Source organism: Octopus sinensis, linkage group LG17 (assembly GCF_006345805.1).
Source record: "Octopus sinensis linkage group LG17, ASM634580v1, whole genome shotgun sequence".
Classification (NCBI taxonomy): domain Eukaryota; kingdom Metazoa; phylum Mollusca; class Cephalopoda; order Octopoda; family Octopodidae; genus Octopus; species Octopus sinensis.
Window position 1 is genome coordinate 13824859 of NC_043013.1, and position 17327 is coordinate 13842185.

The 17327-nt window shown below is 35.2% G+C and overlaps 1 protein-coding gene and 1 long non-coding RNA gene across 6 annotated transcripts in view; one reads left to right on the plus strand and one right to left on the minus strand.

Annotated features, from left to right (window-relative positions):
• Positions 1–17327, plus strand: part of LOC115221048 (transient receptor potential cation channel subfamily M member 2-like) — a 706843-nt gene that overhangs the window by 117874 nt on the left and 571642 nt on the right. The window contains exons 4-7 of one of the 5 annotated variants that reach the window (XM_036510361.1): positions 2170–2221; positions 5751–5782; positions 9336–9411; positions 10445–10485. The exons of the other annotated variants lie outside the window; for them this stretch is intronic. The gene's annotated coding sequence lies outside the window, so the exon portion shown is untranslated. The remainder of the gene's footprint in view (positions 1–2169; positions 2222–5750; positions 5783–9335; positions 9412–10444; positions 10486–17327) is intronic. 5 annotated transcript variants of the gene reach the window in all.
• On the minus strand, positions 632–16234 carry LOC118766711. Its single transcript, XR_005002620.1, has 3 exons — positions 15893–16234; positions 5142–5346; positions 632–1596 (listed from the first exon to the last, which is right to left on the minus strand). It is a non-coding gene; the product is annotated as an uncharacterized LOC118766711 (long non-coding RNA).

Here is a 17327-nt window from a genome sequence, read left to right on the forward strand (position 1 = left end):
AAGAAACACTAAATATATAGGCGCAGGAGTGGCTGTGTGGTATGTAGCTTGCTTGCCAACTGCATGGTTCCAGGTTCAGTCCCATTGTGTGGCACCGTGAGCAAGTATCTTCTACTATAGCCTTGGGCCGACCAAAGCCTTGTGAGTGAATTTGGTAGACGGAAACTGAAAGAAGCTCATCGTATATAGTATATATATATATATGTGTGTGTGTGTGTCTGTGTTTGTTCCCCCCACCCCCAGCAACATCACTTGATATGTGATGCTGGTGTGTTTCCGTCCCCGTAACTTAGCGGTTCAGCAAAAAGAGACTAATAGAATAAGTACTAGGCTTACAAGGAACAAGTCCTGGAGCGGGGGGGGTGATTTGCTTGACTAAAAGGCGGTGCTCCAGCATAGCCACAGGCAGATGATTGAAACAAGATAACGAATAAAAGAATATATGGATATTATTTGATATATTTATTTAATAATAACCCATGTTATATTGGTACTGTTGTAAATATTTATATGAGGTTGTCTCACATGAAATGTCACATTTGAAAAAGGAAACATTAAAATTTGTTTTTTAAGTTTTAGAATATTTATTTATTTAATCAAAATATGATCGTTGTTAATTTATGCCCTTCATCCAACGTTCCCTCTAAGGCATATATTTATCATCTGATAAATTATCACTGATAAATTGTTGAGATGCTTCAATTACCTCTTCTTTATTTAAGAATGTTTTATTGCATATAGCAAGCTTGAAGTGTTTAAATATGTGATAACCAGTAGGAGAGATGTCAGAAGAATAAGGAGGATGTGCCAAAATTTCATAATTCAGGCATTGCAACTTGTGGACTGTAGCATGAGAAGTGTGAGGTTATGCATTATCATGAAGCAAAATTGGGCCATCACTATTCACTAATTTAGGTTGCTTCTTTTTTAATTTTCCATGCATAAAATTTCCTGACAATAGGTTGTTGTTGTTAAAGTTTCTCTTTGTCGCAAAAATGAAAAATGAACTACCTCTTTGTTGACCATACAGTGACCAACTTTTTAGGATGCAGTGGTGGTTTTGAGTAGTGTTTTGGTGACTCACCAGCATCTAACCACTGTCCTGTCCACCTGCTATTATTATCAAAGAGTTTCCATTTCTCATCATACATAATGAGTCAATTCAAAAGTGGTTTTCTTTCCAACCGAGAAATCAACATGGAACACAGAACAAACCTATCCATCTTTTTTACTTTTCCAATTTTCTTCAAGTGTCAAGAAGCAGTTGCAGATGTCTGGAGCTCTGATCTAATTTTCTGGACTGTTGTTCTCAGATTCCATTTAATCAAAGCATTCAATTCATCATGCCAGATATCAGATTTTAGTCTCCCTCTTGATTTATTTTTAATGCTTTCATTTCCTGAACAAAATCTTTGGAACCATTTCTGAACAGTTCTAATGTCAACAGATTCATTACCAAAAGTGCACTTGATATTTTGTAGAGCTTTGGTGGTAGAGTGACCCAACTTGTATTCATACAAGAATATCACTTGATATTATTCTGTTGTCAACATTGTCATAAGAGCTGTGGGTAGCAATTTTGAATAATAGAATTGTCTAGAAAGAAAAAGAGTAAGAGTAAACACAAGCATGTACATAGAAACTCATTAAAAATCCATTTATAGATGACTCATAAGAAACCCAGTTAAAATACAATATTTCATGTGAGACAACCTAATATATCTGTGAATAGATCTATTTTTAACATATGATTCCTATTCTTTGTTACTTGCCTCTGTTACAAAGAGATTTCTCCATCTTTTTAGCTTCTCTTACAATTTTCAACATGTTTCTATTTGCCTTTCTTTGAGAAATTTCCTCTTTCTAATTTCTGTCTTATTTTCTTAGTTTCCTTTACTCCTTGTTTACTTTTCACCATACTACTCAGGCCCAGTCTCTCTCTCTCTCTCTCTCTCTATATATATATATATATATATATATATATATATATAACTTTTTACCTGTCACATAATTCCTTAAACTTTAATTTTATTTCCATTTCATGCCAAAACACAACTTTTCTTCTATTCTTCACTCCCAGTTAAAAGATAAAGACTGAAATTTGAAACTCTAGACTTATGTCAGATTCACTTTACCAATCTGGAATTTTCTCATTTACTGATTTTACAGATTTACGAATATTATCTCATCTGGTCATTCAGGATATAAATATGGATATAAGGTAAGTTCTCAGAAAAGAAGAACAGTAATTCTTTATAAATTTTATATTTTATAGATGAGTTCTTTTTTGCATAGATTGTAACAAATGGTTTGTTGAGAATTTCATCAATGGATTTGCCTAAAAGGAATGTTGTATGTTCTGTTTATGAATATTTTTATATATTTTCGCACATTGGTACAACAGGCTACTAATTTTACACTTGTAGAACAAGCCTGGTAGAACCATCTACTATTTTCCAAAAGATAGAACTGTCTATGCTATTTCTTATTGGTAGATATAAAAACTATATTTCATATATTTACAGCAGGCTTTCATGTTTTATAACAAGTGTAATAGTTTTTATTTTAGTATGGATGTATACTGTTTATAGTACTAGACCAACTAGTATTTTCAATGGCACCCAACAATTCTTCACATGACAGTTCAGCACTGACAATTTCATGCATGACAATTCACCACATCTTTTCCATTTTGAAATTAATAATAAAATCCATTTAATAAGGTGTGCTTGTGTGCTTTCTGTGATAAACTCCACTACATAGGGCTTGTTTTTTTTATTTTAAAATTAGCAAATGTTTGTAGCTAACTGAAATCCTGAAAAGGAAAAAACATACCATCCTATGTTTGCAAAATAACAGTAAGGAAATGTTATATTTGTATTAATAACAAAAATGGTTTGGGGACTGTTAATAATTGAAAATGCTGTATAGCCCTACCAGTCACTGTATGGTGACTGGAAAAGTGTAAGAGTATCAGTTCATAGCATCATCTGCCTAGTATCTGTGACCAAAGAGGAGATAACTACACCAAAATGCTAGCATCTCACAGTCTAGGTAGGTGGCGCTGCATGACAAAATGCAGTTAGTAGCTTGTTTCCCAGTTCAAATGTGCATCAAGCATATTCGGACTGATAGTAACATTATAATTACGGAGAGTGTTAGTGTTGCTACTAACGTGCTTTTGTTGAATCTCATTGGCATGGGCACAGGTTGGAGCAGGATAAATTCACTCATGAATTCAAGTGATTCCACAGTTGCTCTTTCTGGAGTTGGCAAAGTTTGTTTCTACGTAGACAGTTATTGTCAATAAATAAAATTGATAATAAATTATTTGTGTGTGTGTGTAGAGGGGGGGGGGGGGCTTTCAACTAATCTTACCTCCGTCCTACTCACAATGAACTTCTTTTTACTGAAAACGAGTTGATGGAGAGGAATAAATTATCTTTACAATCTGAAGTTCGGATGTGTGGATGCTGTAAAAATTTTATGGACTCCTTTGTCTTTTGTTACGCTGAGAAGAGAAGTCTAAAACAATCAATGGAATGTCAGTTAAAGACTCATTGCTGTTTTAATCGAAGTAAAACTGCAAATTTTCAAAGTAAATTAAATTTAGATTTTTAGTTTCACCACACACACATACAAATATATATATATATATATATATATATATATATATATATATATATATATATGAAATTAAATATCAAACTGAATTGTATTCAAAACATTTTACAGATTTCGTTGATCTCATGCATGCATGCACACAAATTCACACATGCATACGCACATGTGTATGTATTGGGTCATCCCATAAATAATGCAGTTTTTATACTTCTTTTATCTTTCAAAATTAAGATGAACAAAGTTCTTTTTTATCTAAAATATACTCTCCTTCATTTCCTACAATGCTCTTCCATCTAACTAGTAGAATTGTAAGATCCCTCTTCCAAAATTCATTTGTCCATGATGAAAAATACTTCTCTAGTACTTTTCCAACCTCATCTACAGAATTCATATTTTTTCCGTCCAAATGATTTTGAAGACTGTGGAATAAATGATAATAAGATGGAGCAATGGTGTGTGGGACATCGTTTCCCACTCAAACTGTTCAGCTTTCAGAATGCTATCCCCACTGTATGCAGCTGAGAATCATCCTCATGGAAGAACACCTTTCATCTAGAAACCAAAGATGGTCGTTTTTCTTCTAGTGCTAACATAAGCCACTCAAGTTGCTCATAGTAGATCTCCTTTGTTATAATTTGGTTTGGGTTTAACATTTGGAAAGTTTATGAGGAACTCATTGACCCAATTTGCTGACTTTTCCAATGGCACACAGGTGTCAATGAATGGTTGAATCCAAGCTTCCCTGCTAAATCCAGGCTTCTCTGCAGGTTCCTCAACAGTTATAATGTGATTTCATTCTACTAGGGTTTGCAGGACGTCCTCAGAATTTCTGGAACCACTGTTAACTCTGGATTATATTTATTGTCTGATCTCCATATCATATACTGCATAAATATTCCTCACACTTTCCATTGCATTGTTGTCTTTATTGAACACATAAAGTAAAATACACCAAAGATGCTCCTTTGTTACTTCCATTATAGGTTTGAAAAAATAACTGTTAAAAGCGAATTACACTCTTCAAAACTTGCACTAAAGATATGTATAAGGTAAAATTACTACCTGCTTTTATAGCAAGTTGATGCAGGTAGTTTATCCCATCCCCCTCCGACTTTTAGTTCAGTCAATTGATAAAACTGCATTACTTATGGGGTGACCCAATACGTCTCCATATCATTGCACATTGGTACAATTAATACAATCCATTGGTACTATACATTTAAACATTTTCATTTAAGTATCTATCTACATTTACCTTCAATTAACTTTGAGTTTATCGTCTTAATTACTTAATCACATCCTTAGATTCTCAAATGGAATATATATTCATTAACAATACAGCTTATACCTTAATTTTAAGTTTTATTCTATTTATGTCTTGTATTTTTAGTTTTAATTTTTAATTGTTTTATTCTTAAAACAATTACATACGTACATACATACATGCTGCATGCATTAGTATCAATCAGGGTGAATGAGTGCTCTCAACATCATATTGGTGGATAAATATTCTTTACATTTGGGTTATCCTGACTACCATTAGTTTCATGGAGGGAGAGAAATATCTCAACAATTATTCAGGTCTACCATATGGGACGTTGGTGTTTGTCTCCATCACATCATCATCATTATCATCATTAAGTAACTTCCATTTTCCTTGACAATTCAATAGCATCCAATGAGTTAAAGGACTGTGTTTAGCTTCAATGTCTGATTTGGTTTCTATTTATTGACAAAGAGAGAAAAATAATAATTAGAGAGTATAATATGTAAGTTGAATGGTACTGACTTCATATACAGAGGAAGAAAGATTTTGAAGGATATAGTCACTAGTTGGACCTTCCTAAGCTTCTTACACTGGAAGATAAATACCAAGTGATCAGAGACATTCACTTGGTTTTAATTTTCAGTTTCAATTCTTAGTTTCAATTTCTGTTTGAAGAGAAATAAGAAGTTATCATAGCTTTGTATTTCTCTTCCCATAAAATTGTTGGCATGTGCTTCGTATAACACAATTAATATGATAAATACTATCAAACATCATCATTATCATTTAAACCCCTATTTTTTTGTGCTGACACATTGTTGCATAGTTCTATTATATATATCATTTCTTTTGTTTTCAGAACATTGTTAAATACAGCAGAGAAGAAGAGAGGTAATGCAAGGAACTAGTAAAATTTGATAATACATATGTTAGAATTTCAGCTATGGTGTATAGTGAATTCAAAAACTTCACTCAGCTGAGATTATCCCAGTAAATGCTAAACAAAAACTTCTCTTAAAATCAGTTTACTATCGAATTTCCATATAAGTCTTTTCTCATAATATGTTGGAAATACACTCCCAAATCTTACTCAATTCTATCACTGGCATTATTTACAAAATCAGAAAGACAGAAATCAACAGAATGCTCAAATAATTCAAAATTTGGTTGGCATTTAATATAGCAATCCATCATTTCTCTAAGACAAGTATAGCATTAATGATTTCAACAATCAAACACATTATTATTTGTGAAACAATTTAGATTCTATGATATTGATTTCCTTCTCTTATCATATAAGAAACAGATTTATGCAAATTAAACCGAAATTGAAACTGATTTGTGAACTCAGTGGGAAATCTGATAATTATAATTTTAATTATATTCGTGCATAGAAGAGGAGAGAGGGAGAGAGAGAGAGAGAGATTTACTGATTTGGGAATTCTATTATTTTCTGGCAAGAGATTTGAGTAAAGTTTGTGTGTTTAATATGAAATGATTTAATCATGGAAGATGAATGAGAGCCAAACACAACATATATTATTATATTCACTCCATTATATTTTCTTATAAATATTAAATATGAGTAAGTCTCAAAAGGTTACACCAAACCCATGATTTGTGGCAGTTTGGGATGAAGATAAAAATGAACAGTTTCATTGTTACTTAACAATTCTACAGAATACAGTTTCATATCATATGCTAAGGGTAAGCTGCAATTAAAGCATGAAATTCAGTTTATGAGAAATTCAGGTCTTTGTGTTCCTTAACAAAAATAATTCAAAGATACAAAAATATGAGAAATATAAAATAAAGACAGTGAATTAAAAACCAAGAGGAAATGGAAAAGACAACAAAGATTGAAGCAAAAGTCTATTTCTATTAAGAGAGAAAAGAGAGAATATTAAGCAAAGGAGAAATGGATTGTCCATGTTTTATTTCAGATGGTCATCATAGTAATGGATACAGGAAGTGGTATCAGGTATGTGAGTTCTTGAAGAGGAGAGTGGAAATGGGTTGGTGATGTACGTGTGGAACTCAGGTAAAAAGAAATAAGGAAAGAATAAAAAGTGTGTCCCTATACAGTATGTATGTGTGAGAGGGTGAGTGCAAATGAAATAAGAAAAAATAGGTGAAAATGAAATAAGGAAAGACTAAAGAGTGACAGGGATGTGTCACTACACAGTATGTATATGTGAGAGGGTGAGTGTAAGATTCAAGTAGTGTGAATATGTGTGTATGTACATGTGGTGGATGGCAAATGATGGAAGGACTTACAGAAACAGAAGTTAATTCCAGTGGGGGATAATACCTATAAAGGGATAGTTAATCAGGTGTAGAAGTGGCGGGGGAGGGGTGAAAAGAGAAAGGAAACAATTAGGATAAAACTAATTAATGACTAATTCTAGCTGTCGATTGGTGTATCTAAAACGAAAATCAATCAGTATTCACAAAAAATTTGGTTGATGGATGAAGTCTGGTATTGGAGAAATCTGTAACCTCCATCAGCATGTTAACCAATCATCTTCACACCTGTCTCAATTTTACATGTGTTAGTGACTCGACCCCATGACCTACCACTTTCCAATACTGACCATTTGATCCTGGTTAAAGGTTTTCACTTCATTTACTTCACTCTATCAAAGACTGACTTGCAGACCCAGAAAAGCCCTAAGTGTTTCTCAAAAGCTTGTTTTGGGACCAGGTTTCTTAGCAATTTATATTCGATTGGATTATTTGTGCAGCACTATCTGTAATTTGTTGGGAGGATGTGAATATTTATGTGTCTGCTAATGAAGCTGTCTAAGTGTATTAAGGAGGTAAGGAAAGGTTGTGTAGGAAGAGATTGAAAACACGATGGAGATGCCCAACAGATTCGATTTGGGAAATTATATTCTCAAAGTGTTTTTCTTGTACACTACATAGACATGGCAGCTTGATAGACTGTTTGCTCCCCAGCATTTTGTATTGTTCACTGGAGAGAGAGTAGAGAGGTTGCAATATTTCCAGACCACTATGCTACATACCATACATTTCATAATTGAATGTCTTAGTGTGCATGTGTACTGAGGTCTCAGATGGAGACATAGTAGAACTGGCAAGATGAATTTCTGGCTCATACCTTGTTGTTTGCTAACCTATTTCTGTTGTATGACTGCATAATCAGGGATGACCTGTGCAGAAAACAACAATAATAATAGTTCTTCTCTTTCTTCTACTAAAACCCATATGTATTGTCTACACACTTCCTGTGTCTGTTACCATCATGCTCTGAAATAGCACACAGTATTTCTCTTAATTTCTCTCTTCTTTACCTAAAAAAGAAGGGCTGATATTTGAAGCATTGATGACTTGTTCATTTTCCAAACAACTTAATATACTGAAGTTTTTATATTTTTTTTTAATCAAATATTTGATTGTTATTTGTTAAAATGTTAACTGCATGTGTCTAGTTATAACTGATTTGCATAATAGTAAAAGATTGATGGCTGGATAACAATTACTATACTATGGGTTAGGAATAAAGAAATTATGAATCAATGGATCAACTCTGTTGTGAAATTTAACATCCAAGTGGCTGAGCATTCCTTAGACATGCGTACCCTTATTGCAGTTCTCACAGAGAGTCAGCATGAGACACTGAATGTGACAAGGCTGGCCCTTTGCAATACAGGGACAACTCATTTTTGTCAGCTGAATGGACTGAAGCAACATGAAATAAAGTATCTTGCTCAAGCACAAAGGCACTGCCAGATATTGGACTGAAGCCCTTATGATCATGGGGCAAATAGCCCAACCACCAAGCTATGCACCTTCCCATATATGAAATAATAGCCATATGAATTCTTTGGCTCTTGGTGAATCACAAAGAAACAATAAAACTGGTCACTTTGATTCTTATCCTAAATGGCTGAGACCTCATCTGACATAATTGCAAAGAAACACTAAATATATATGGATATTATTTGATATAATTATTAAATAATGACCCATGTTATACCGATACTGTTGCAAATATTTATATATCTGTAAATTGATCTAGTTTTAAGGTATGATTCCTCTTCTTTGTCACATGTCCCTGTCACAAATACTTTCTCCACCTTTCTGTGACTTAGAATTTTCAGTATATTTTTACTTGTCTTCCTTTGAGAAATTGCCTCTTTCTAATTTTTGCCTTAATTTCTTAGACTCCTTTACTCTTTCTTTCCCTCTCACCCTTCATCTCTGACTGAATCACTCTCTCTGGTTATAACTTTCCACCTGCTACACAATTCCTTAAATTTTACTTCCATTTCAATGTCCTTGATTCCATTCCAAGCAACGATGCAACTTTTCTTCTGTTTTTCACTTTCTTTTCAATGATAAAGACTGAAATATTAGACTCTACACTCATGTCAAATTCTCTTTACTAATCAGGAATTTTCTCATTTACTTATTTTAACAGCAATACGAATAGTTTACAGTTTCAAAGAACTATCTCATACTGTATTCCAAACTTTCCACTAAAAATATCTATATTGGTAAGTGTTCAGAAAAGCAGATAAGTAATTATTTTTAATTTTGTATAATTCTTTGATTAGTTCTATTTGCATAAACTATAACGAATGGTTTGTTGAGAATTTCATAATTTTTTTTTTTTTGTATAAAAGAATGCTGTATATTATGTTTTGAAATATATTTATATATTTTCCAATATTGGTACAACAGGCTACTATTTTTTATACCTGTAGACCAAGCTATTATTCTTCAGACTAGTGGAGCCATCTACCAGTTTTCCAACAGGTAGATCCAGCAACTATATGCAATACATTTACAGCAGGCTTCTTTATGTCATACTATTATGGCCAGTGTAGTAGTTTTCAGTTTAGAATTATTGGATGCTGTTTTTCGTATTAGAAGAATGAGCTACTATATATCATATTGGTAAACCAGACTAGTATTTTTTTGGAATTTGTTGAGTAAGTTGCTAGTTTACATATCATTAGTGGTGGAAAATTATTTTAGATAAGATGGAGCCTAACTTACTATTTTTCATATCAGTAGAGCCAGTTCCTAATTTCCCCAGATGTTGTAAGACAATCAAGGGATGGTATATCTTATAAACAAGAAGACAGAAAAAATGTGCTAAGAATATGTATGGGAATAGAACACTATCTCTCCAGTATATTATTTAGCCATGCTAACTGATATGCCAAAGTGACATAAAAAAATATAGCCATCTAAATTAAAACCCCTAATTTAACAAACTGAGATAGACATACATTTGGCTTGTCATTGGAAACTCAGATCTTACAGTTTCAAAGTATGAATATGTCACATGGAATCACCCTTATATTCTTGAGGGGATCATTCAGAAATTCTATAGAAATTTTTTTTGTAGTTCCAAAGATTAGAAGTTTTAGAGAAGGGATGTTAAGAATGCTGGTTTTAAAAACGTTTTAAAAGAAATATGCCTTTTCTATAATCGTTGGCAAAAATTGATGCTATAAGATTGTCAGTCGTTGAATCCCCAACATTTTTTCTCATATTCAATATCATTTCTTTTATTTGCAGGATGATGTTCAGGAATGGGTACAGGAAGACATAAAATTGAGGTACTAAATAGCATACTAAATTGCTACTCTTCTAAATCTTACTCCATTAGATCACTAGTATTATTTATGAATGGCATACAGATGGAAAAATAACAGATGGCTCACAAAAAGCAAATGATTGGCATTTAATATAGCAATCTATCGTTTCTCTACATTTATCTCTCTTAAGATAGCTATACCATTAATCATCAACATCATCTTTTAACATCTGCTAGCATGGGTTGGACGGTTGGTGAGCTGAGGGGCTGCACCAGACACTAGTCTGATTTGGCATGGTTTCTACCATTGAATGCCCTTCCCAATGCCAACCACTCGAAAAGAATTAAGGGTGCTTTAATGTGCTACTGGTTCCGGTGTCAGTTGTGTGTCAGGTCTGCAGGTGGTCGGTCTGCACAGATGGAACCGCGAATGGCTCACTATCTCCAGTGACCTTGCACAGAACCGTCGAGTGTAAGCTGCCATGGTTCGTGATGCCGTTAGGACCAGAGAAGAAGCCAGCTCAACCCGCCCTGGGTGAACGCCATCACAAGTACAAGTAAGTACCAAATGTCTCAATTGTTTGTGAGGCCCAAAGCTTTAAAGGTGCTTTTTATCAGCATCAGCCACATTACCTCATGAGGCCCTGTGCTTGAAATGTGCTATTTGAATGCCACTGGCATGGGACACCTGTTACATGGCACCAGCTCAGCCACAACTATGAGTTGACACTTGGCTTGACTAGTCTTCTCAAGCACAGCATATCTCCAAAGGTCTCAGTCACTAGTCATTGCCTCCGTGAGGTCCAACATTCGAAGATCATGCTTCACCACCTCGTCCCATGTCTTCTTGGGTTTACTTCTTCCACAGGTTAAATCCATCCCTAGAAATCAGCACATTTACACAGCTGTCTACATCCATATGCATCACATAATCACACTAGCGCAGTTGTCTCTCTTGCACACCACATCTGATATCTCTTATGCCCAACTTTTTTCTCATGACACTCTCTACCCTACATTCACAATGACCTTGTACGTCCAGCAAAGCATACTAGCTTCATTTCTTTCAAGCCTACACATGTCCTTGGCTGTTACAGTCTATGTTTCACTGTCATGTAGCATGACTGTTCGCACACAGGCATCATACAATCTACCTTTCACTCTGAGGGAGAGGCTCTCTTTGTTGCCATCAGAGGTAAGAGCTCTCTAAACTAAGCCCAGCCTATTCTTATTTTTGTAGCTATGCACTCAGAGCATCCACCTCCACTACTGATTTGGTCACTTAGATAATGGAACCTATTAACTACTTCTAGCTTTTCACCCTGGCATTTGATGGAATCTATTTTCTGTACATTTTTAGTGTTTATTGTACCTGTGCACCTACTACACACAAAACTATTTCCCTGTTAACCTTCCTCTGATGTTGCTGCACCTCTTATGCATCCATAGCTTACACCAGGTACATCTTATGAAGTTTCTACTTATACTTTTCCTACGGATCAGGCAGGGCCATCTACTAGAAGGGATCTAGGATTTGTCTACTTTCCTAATTACTAAGACTTTGGTTGTTTTTGCTAGATTATCTCTAAGGTCTCTGATTCTAGACGTTCCTTCCACACCTGAAATTTCTTCTCTAGTTCAGGTAGGGATTCGGCTGTAAGAACAAGGTTATCAGCATAGAGGAGCTCCCAGGGGCAGCCCATCTTAAATTCTTCTGTTATTGCCTGGAAGAGTAATTTTAACAATCACACACATTTTATTGGTGGAAGAATTTACATTTTGTGATATTGATTCCTTTCTCTATTGTATAAGGAACAGATTGATGTAAATTAAACAAAACTTGAAACTGGTTTGTAAACTCAATGGGAAATCCATAATATCTGCTAATGATGATCCTAATTATATTCATGGACTACCAGGAGAGATAAATAGATAGCTAGATAGATAGATAGAGAGAGAGAGAGAGAGAGAGAGAGGGAGGGAGATGTGCTTCATGAGAACACAGCTTGAATTATATCCCCATATATATAGATGGGTGTGTATGTGTGTGTGTGTGTGTGTTGTGTGTGTCTGGCTTTCACAGCCCTAAGCAGTTTGATGTATTACATTTTGACTCTTTGAATTTCAAGTGATTTTGGCACTGCATTCATCTTGATGTTCTTCAAAGTCTTTACATAGTCGATGAAACTGATGCACAAAGGCTGCTTGTATTCTTTCACTGAATATCGAATTCTATTTTTTAATGAGAGATTTGTTCTAATTTTGTGTGTTGAAACTAAAATGACTTCCTCATGGATGAAGAGTGATAACCACCACAACATACTTATATTTTTATAATCGCTTTATTATATTTTCTTATAAAATATTGATTTCAAAGGTTGACTCAAGGACAGCAATTTCAGGGGAGGGGTATATAGATACATCAACCCCAGTATTCAACTGGTACTTAATTTATCAACTCAAAAAGCCAACCTAAGCTGAACTAGAAATCAAGAAGTAAAGATGAGCAAAATGCTGCTAGCATTTTGCCCAGCGTACTAATGATACCTCTGCCAGATTTCCCTCTTATTTTCTTATAACATATTTTTATGGAAGAATCCCGAACACCCCCGAAGTGACTAAAATTGGACTAACCGATTACTATAAATAAGATCTGATTATTGAACTATCAGGTAGTTGACGGTGTCAGTTCGACCATGTTGTTTTACCATGTTAATTTGACATGGTTTTGTTTAACAGTCAGTAGTTGAATAGTGAATGCTGAGTATCGTACCTACATTGGAGAAGTGTGTGTGCATTCTGTGTTAACATATTATTATGAGTTTGGCTAGTGCATTTCTTGGTGACCCACTTTGGAATGGTGGCGCCGGCACGTCTGGAAGAAAAGAGACAGTCCTTTGTTTACTGGGAGATTAATGGGGTTTTGGAGGGACCTCTGGCCTTGTGCGGTCGATTAGGGGTCAGAGAGAGATGTGAGGAAGAATCTAGCAGTAGTGAGAAAAAGATAGAGTAAGAGCTGAGGGCAGATAGAGAGGGTATAAGCAGTAGAGACAGATGGAGATTAGGGTAGTGGGAAGGAGAGAGAGGAAGTGAGGTTTTGGCAGTTGGCATTCGGTCGTCAAAGAGGACAGATGGATCTTGGAAGTCAGGACGAAGAGTTGCAGTCTTAGGAGCAAGCGGTGGGATTCAAGAGCTTGGCAAGCTGAAGTTAGCAGTATTGAGAGAGAGATGGAGTGCAATATGGGACACTGGCGATTCTAATTAGGAATTAAGGTATTTGATTATGTATTGATACGTGTCACGATGTAAAGAGACAGTGAAAAGAACAGTAAAGGACTTGTTGATGTGTCGATTATCGAGTTGTGGTATTTATGTTCAGAATTGTGCTGATACATATTACAAAAGAAAATAGAAATGAGATTGTAAAGACTTTAAAGAACTGTGACGTTATCTGTGATGTGTTTTTAATAGAACTGTTGTCTCCGGACGTGTACCTTTGAATTTCTGTTGTTATTATGCTTTGATCTGTTGTATGATGTATTGAGTAGTCACGTGCATGTCCTCCTTTAAATGTTTGCCTTAAATGCTTTGATGTGTAACAATTGTCGTATAAACTAGTTGTTAAATGTAAGCCAGTGTTGCCGTTTTGTGCCTTGCCTCTTTGCGTCTCTCTCTGTGTCTCTGTTGCCTTGCTGCGGTTGTGTCTCTCTCTCCTCTCTCCGACGAGTTTCCCGAGCTTATTCGCTGCATCGAACGGGCCTGTGTGAGGATTTCCGTAACAGTTCGAATCGGAGGTCCCACCCCGCGTAACAATATATTTCTGCAATAGCTTATTTTTAGATGACCACAACCAACTGTTTAATAATGAGTCATACCATTTTACACTTGATGTGTACTCCCATGTCATGACATTTTTGGTGACAGGATTATTTGAAACTCTTGCTGGACTGATATTTGTTTGAACATGGAAGGTTTACTAGCTTCCGTAATTCAGTTACGGCAGCAGCTACAATAGCAACAATAACAACAGAATTTCAGAAGCAACAGCAACTGTTAGTACAACTGATACAGAAGAAAACAGAAAATACATCTAGTTCATTCAACCCTGACACTGTCACAAACTCAATCTAAGAGTTCGCATGTAACCTAGAGGAGGGTACCACCTTCTCTGCTTACTTTAGAAGGTATGAGGAAGTTCTTAGAGAAGAATGCTGTAACTGGCAAGACGAAAAATATAACTCAACTTGTTTTGAGAAAGATGACAACAGCCGAGCGTAAGAAATAATGCAATTTCATATTACCAAAGAAACTGGTGAAATCTGTTCTGAAGAAACGGTGAATCAAAGATTTTCAGTGGAAAATACTCTTTATGTAATATATGCTGGCAATGCATGAATATTATAGAAAAAAAGGACGAAGATTTTACTACATACAGTGGAATCATTTACAAGGAAAGTGAGAGATTTAAAATAAACATCAGATATGTTTAAATGCTTAACTTTCATCCAAGGTTTATTGGTAAGGAAAGATGCAGAAATTTTCATTAATTTTTGTATGAGAAAGAAACAACCAAAGACACGGGGTGGCTTCTTTGTAGTTTATACAGAAAACGTTAAACATCTCTAAAAAATACATGGTCCCCACCCCCAACTAAAAGACATGAAGAACTATCAAACAAGGTGAATAAATACCAGGGATTGGAGCAAGAAGAGAGAGCTAACACTCAATCCTTCTAGAACTCCCAGAAGGAAAACCTAAACACCTGAAAGACTTTCCCTATATTCATAACTAAATGTTTTTCTCTCTTCTTCATTGTTAAAAGTAAAGAAGCTAGAAAAAATCAATCGTATTTCAATCTAATTACCATTTTAAATGACTGAAGCTTTCCTTTCCCTGTCTCTATATCTTTTCTCTCCTTTTCTCTGTGGTTAAGAGAGTGAAGGTGTGTGGCTCAGTGGTTAGGGGTATTTGGCCCACGATTGTAAGGTCATGAGTACGATTCCTAGCGGTGTGCTGTGTTCTTGGACAAGGCACTCTACTTCACCTTGCTGCTGTCCACTCAGCTGAAGTACTCAGCCACTTGCATGTTAATTTTATGAGCAGACTGTTCTGTTGAATAGATAAATAACAATCTCATTGTCATAACCGATGGAGTGCCGTTTTTAAAAGAGTGAAAGAACAGGAAATGTTCCATATTGTAAGGCAAAAATGTTATGTGTTCAGTATAAGCAGTGAAAGCTAAGACGAAATAATTGCTATTCCGTTGTGTAGTGACTTCCCCCTGGACGCCTGCTCGGTTTGATAAAAATTGCCTGTGCGTCAATGTTTATATGAGAGCTTGGCCTCCAAATCTGTGAGACCTACAAATGTCACCGTTAGGACCGAATTTACATCCATTGTGACCCTAATAATTAAAAAGATTTTCCTACCCCTATATAAGATCTTTTTCATTTTCTTCCAACCATTTGAAGGTTTATCTTGCTCCAGTCCACTCAGCTGGCCAAAATGAGTTGTAGCTGTAATAGAAAGTGGCTAGTCTTGTCACATTCTGTGTGAGGCTGAATATCTCTGAGAAGTATGTTAATGGTGTGTAATCTGTGGAGTACTCATCCACTTGCACATTAATTTTTATCTTTGTGTGGTAATGAAACATGAAAGTGACATCCAATATCTTCTGTAGTTATTTGACTCTGATTTAACAATGTGTCTGTGTATCTATGTATCTACTTTTCTTTCGATGTATGTATCAGTCTACTCTAAAAATACTGATAAACATTTAAAAACACAAAACAAACACCACCTTCCTTTCAGTTACCACTCACTGTCTCTTTCACTCACTCTCTCTCTCTCTCTCTATCTCATTTCCTCTTTGTCCCTCCTCTCTCACTTTTAATTTAACAATCTGTGTATGTATCCATGTACGTATGTATCTATTTTTCTTTCGATATATGCAGCAGTCCTACTCTGATAAAACTGATAAACATTTAAAAGCAACACTCACTGTCTCACTCACTTTCTGTTTTTCTCTCTCACTTCCTCTCTGTCTCTCCCCCTCACTTGCTTTCCCACTCACTTCAACTATACCTCCTCTGCTTAACACCTTTTTTATTTTTACCCCTCCCTTCAACATTTTTATCTTTTCTTTTAAAATAAGCATGACACATGCCACAGGTATGTATGTAAAAAAAGAAAAAGTTAGCGTATCAATATACGTAATGATTTTGAAGGAAATAACCCAGAGACTCCATAATGCTTCAGGAAAACAGGCATTACTGTTAGTGTGGGTTCTAGTCTAATGGATACAAGAGATGTGTGCATCAGTGGTATCTAGATAAAGTGGCAAGAGAGCAACCAGCTCTTAGGAGCAGAGGCTATTGTAGTAGTGGTAGAAAAGGTAAAGAGAGGACACAGCACATCTATGGGTAAGAATTTGGTTTGTATTGGTGACTTCATGCCAGTCAGTTGAGTACCTTTCTGGAATTGGTCTTATGATATCTTATGATATCAGCACCATCCCAGATGCTGAATCATTATTCCACTATGTATCCCATTTTCTACATTTACTTCTGATGGTAAAATATTTCTTGTTATTCCTTTTCAGTTTATTTAAAATTAATCATAAAGTATACTAGCCATCTCAATATGGCTAACCACTAAGGGTATTATTATTGCTTAAAATTAATCATTATTTGATTAAACTAAATTAAAAGACATTTACCTATTTCTGTGTAGGGATTTATGTATCTATATCTGTGAAAATTTGTATTTTTCATTGGGGATGTTCTTAATCACTTGATTTTGCTATTAATCAATTTCTATCATCCCCATCACAACTTCACTTCAACTATTGATTTGGTTTCTATT